Source organism: Coregonus clupeaformis, unplaced genomic scaffold (genome assembly GCF_020615455.1).
Source record: "Coregonus clupeaformis isolate EN_2021a unplaced genomic scaffold, ASM2061545v1 scaf1499, whole genome shotgun sequence".
NCBI lineage: Eukaryota > Metazoa > Chordata > Actinopteri > Salmoniformes > Salmonidae > Coregonus > Coregonus clupeaformis.
The window spans coordinates 52501-57500 of NW_025534953.1; the positions used below are offsets into that span (position 1 = coordinate 52501).

Sequence of the window (5000 nt, forward strand, 5' to 3'; positions counted from 1 at the left end):
AGTGTGTAAATTGGACCATTTTCCTGTCCTGCTAAGCATTCAAAATGTAACGAGTACTTTTGGGTGTCAGGAAAAATGTATGGAGTAAAAAGTACATTATTTTCTCTAGGAATGTAGTGAAGTAAAAGTAAAAGTAATCAAAAATATAAATAGTCAAGTAAAGTACAGATACCGCAAAAAAGTACTTAAGCGGTACTTTGAAGTATTTTTACTTAAGTATTTTACACCACTGGCTAAAATGTATAACTGATTGACTCCATTTAGCTATTGGCATTGACGCATTAGATGGTCAGATTAGATAGATAGATAGATAGATAGATAGATAGATAGATAGATAGATAGATAGATAGATAGATAGATAGATAGATAGATAGATAGATAGATAGATAGATAGATAGATAGATAGATAGATAGATAGATAGATAATAGATAGATAGATAGATAGATAGATAGATAGATGATAGATAGATAGATAGATAGACAGACAGACAGACAGACAGACAGACAGACAGACAGACAGATAGATAGATAGATGTGACTTCTGTATGACAGTAGTTGACATAACTCAACACAGACTACCCTGCCTGTTGCCCCTGTAATGTATGGTTGATGTATATGCTGTACATACCTGCTTGTTGATGCAACACTTTCTTTGTCCTCGGCTCCTCCTGTCAACCCTACTCATCATCGAAGACCCTCCTTCAGAGTTGGCTGTTTTGGCGACATTCACCCGCCCGGCCCTCTCCTGCCTCTGTCTGCTGTCTGCTGCGTTCATTTCCTGCTCTCATAGCCGGGGACAGCTTGACTTTGAACTCCGAAAGACTAAAGGCCGGAGCTAGCTAGCTGTAAACCATATAGCTACAAACATCACAGACAGCCTACAGTGCGGGAAAGGGAGCCCGTGCACACAGCTTCTGGATGTGTTATTGCAAAGATACTGATCTCTTTTATCTGTCGTTATCGTGTCTTCCAAAGAATGAGCCACATGTTGAACTTAGTTTAAAATCAGCGCTGAGTGACCAAATTAAACCTCACCCTGTCATTAGCGAAGCAGCTTTCCCTGGTGGTCTAGTGGTTAGGATTCGGCGCTCTCACCGCCGCGGCCCGGGTTCGATTCCCGGTCAGGGAACATACGATTCTTTTTCACTCACAACAACGCTCAGATTTTAAATGCTACAAATGTGTATGTAAATCCACATTTTATCAATTGTATTTGAAAGCGAACGTTTTCCGTGTTATTTTCTGCTATCCTTGTGTCTGCCTCATGTCTTTGTTTCAATGTGTGCTGTTTTTCTGTTTTATTTTTCTTTGTTATTTCTTTGTTTTACATTATTATTTTGTATGTTTCACTGTTGCATGTTCAGATACTGTTAAACGCTACCACGCCACCGTTTGGGAATCGTTGTACATTTTCCCTGGTAGTGTCTAAAATTAGACAGATATTTCACCGGATGTATAAATGTGAAGCATCCGGTTGACGTTTCTACTCGCTACCAAATATGGTGCTGAGAGGAAGCCCAGTGGCCGGCAGTGGGAGAAGATGAAGCTAGATGGATTTTGGCCGACATTCTGCTAATTTTCTCATCGATTAAATATTTGATCTCAATACAGTTTTCTGTTTCCAACACTAAAATATGTTACAAACAGTGTGGACTAAGTTTAGTAGACTTTACCCTTTGCCAAACTTTTTATAAAATGGTGTTGTTTATAAGGAGTGAAAGGGTGAATTGACTTATTACACACGTCTACTTCACACAGTAGGCGTTCCCTAACAGAAATATGCAAATATATGCTAGAACGCACCCAATAGGCTCTCGCTAGCTCGTGCTTGGCTCTGCCCACCTCCTTGCATGTTCTGCCCACTATGATTCGTTTTCTCCCATTGGAAAGGACAGGCTGTGGTCCATCTTGGGTTAGTTAGACAAATCTTTGACTAAAACAGTAGAAACTCCGCCGTCTCATTTTATGCCTTAAGTAACCATCTGTCTTATGTAACAATACCAAACGTAAACATATCATACTAAATGGAGTCTATCAGAATTTACATACAGGAAAATATGAAATGCTCTGAGACCAGGCTGGGGAGCAGGGAGGAGAGAGGGAGAGACAGGCTATAGGAGACCAATAGCTGCCATAGCTAAACTATTCATCATCCGATATGATTACGTCGTACCCGTGTTGGACTGCATCAAAGCGGGACGAAGAAGCTAGTTAAGCCAGCTAACGTTAGCTAGCTAGGCTAACTATGCTGCAGTGCATGCACTTTCTCATCCTACAGTTGCAAATAACACACTCCATTCATAATATGAAGTAGCAGCCTGCCTACCTGTTGGCTCTTGGTCATTGTAGCCTATCCTTCTCCTTTAACTTTTAATTCCATCTTTCCTTGATTAGATATCTCCTAACTATGGCCACACATGGAGCAAGGCTCTATGACTGTAACCTATTGCCGCTTTGATGATTTATGATTGAAAAGCAAGAGCAGCAGGATAAACGATACAATCTCTCTCTCTCTCTCTCTCTCTCTCTGATCTGTAAGGGCCCTTCCAGACAAGTCAGTTAAAATTACACATACCCCTGACAATCAGATCCGAACCAAACCCGTGACATTATTTAGAATTCTGGATTCAGACACGGATCTGGTCTCGTGTATTCGGGTACAGGTGGATCCGTGAAGGCCTCCAATAGAAACTCTGGTGGTGTCTAACTAAACAGTAGAAACAGTAGACCCATGGGGCGGCGCACAATTGGCCCAGCGTCGTCCAGGGTAGGGGAGGGAATGGCCGGCAGGGATGTAGCTCAGTTGGTAGAGCATGGCGTTTGCAACGGCAGGGTTGTGGGTTCGATTCGCACGGGGGGCCAGTATGAAAAAAATAAAAAATAATGTATGCACTCACTAACTGTAAGTCGCTCTGGATAAGAGCGTCTGCTAAATGACTAAAATGTAAAAAATGTAGAAACTCTGGTGGTGTCTAACTAAACAGTAGAAGGTAGGTAGCTTAGTGGTTAAGAGCGTAGTGCCAGTAACCGAAAGGTTGCTGGTTCTAATCCCTGAGCCGACTAGGTGAAAAATCTGTCGATGTGCCCTTGAGCAAGGCACTTAACCCTAATTGCTCCTGTAAGTCGCTCTGGATAAGAGCGTCTGCTAAATGACTAAAATGTAAAATGTAGAAACTCTGCCCTCTGGTGGTGTGTCTGATTATAATACATTGGCTTACTTACAGTATGATTCACATCACATTCTGACCCATGAAACACACCTGATTGTTTGTCATCCTTCCCTTTGTCATTGGTCCTCATTGAATTGGTTTTGTGAATGAATGTGTTTTTCTTCTTGACATTCTACTTAAATTCAATTATATTCTATTCCCGTCAATTCTATTGTATTGTCATTGGTTCTCGTTGAACTGGTTTTGTGAATGAATGTGTTTTCTTCTCGACATTGTAATTTATTCACAGGTTGCACCTCCGTCACTTGGTCGCGTCACGCCATTGCTATGAACGTTCTCAAGCCGCCCTCTATCAGCGGTGCCCTAAAGGGGTGATAAACCCAGTCATTCTGGACGGTGGCTAACGACCGTTTAGTCTAAATTACACTATAGCGTCCTGGAAATACGATGCCATTGCTAAAGGAGTCAAATATTTTAGTAGGGAAACAACTTTGCCAGAATTATCATGTTGTCAAATGTATTTTAGACAGATGGCAATGTTGTCATTAGCTAACAAAGTTCGTCCAAAATATATTTTACATTTACATTTTAGTCAAAAATAGCTAGCAATGCTAACGTTAGCTAGCTAAAATCCAGCGGCCTCCCCTCAATCTTAGCTAGCAATGCTAACGTTAGCTAGCTAAAATCCAGTGGCCTCCCCTCAATCTTAGCTAGCTAGCGAACGTTATACTGCATCTAAAGTCAATCTGGTGACATAGAAATGATGACAAAAGGTTTTCCTACTAATTATTTGCCTCCTTTTGAATGGCATTGTATTTCCAAGCCACTGTAATGCACTGTTGATGAAATCTTCATCAGCTCTCACTGACGATGCATTGAGTAGAACGCTCAGTCAGGCATCAGTCCAAAACGAATGTTCAAAACAATATTGTGATGAAACAATGCAACCCATGAATAAGTTCTGTACTGTAATAAGTTCTACTGTACTACTGTACTCAATGAAAGAAGAGAAGAGTTGTAAGGTTTTCATCAACAGCACTTCTCATCACAATAAAAACACAACAGGAAATTACTTGTACATTTTATTCTCTATCAGCCATACACACACTGCAGCATTTTATTAATATACCTTTTAATAAACTAATACATGCCCTCGTAGATATTTATATATGTATAATATCATTTATGTTTATAACTGCCGTCACCACGGAAACAGGATGCTGATTGGTTAAATTTAAAAGCCGACCGACCCGTCACAGTGAACTTCCACTAGTTTTGCATTTGTATCACTTTGTTATTTTTTTGACATGTCACTCACAGTAACCAGTGATATTAGTGAAGTAAATACATTATACAGTAGCTATGCTCTGAGCTGTGAATGATGCCGTGTATACATACTTTACACCTGCTTGACCTTTCAACCTGCTTGACCACACCTCTAGTCAGGTGTGTCTCTGTCCTGTACCTGCCCCTCATACACTTTCTACATGGGCCTTTCCCATTGGCTAGACATACAGAATCCAGCCTACATGGGGCTGTCTGATTGGCTACAAATACTGTATTCTGCCTAGGTGGGCCTTTCCCATTGGCTAAACATACTATTTCCTGTGTCCTGTGCCCAAAGCGTGGAGGTGCGCCCCCCCTGACAGTCAGGAGTGCAACGTGGTTGTCGTGAAATAAAGTTCATTTTCTCTGCTCATGTTGTCAAATTCACACACACACACACACACACACACACACACACACACACACACACACACACACACACACACACACACACACACACACACACACACACACACACACACAACCACTAACACCTGGTCCCAC

At 41.3% G+C, this 5000-nt stretch overlaps 1 non-coding gene across 1 annotated transcript; it reads left to right on the top strand.

Annotated features, from left to right (window-relative positions):
- Nucleotides 1–1057: 1057 nt before the first annotated feature.
- Nucleotides 1058–1129, top strand: trnae-cuc. The gene has a single exon. It is a non-coding gene; the product is annotated as a tRNA-Glu (tRNA).
- Nucleotides 1130–5000: the final 3871 nt, after the last annotated feature.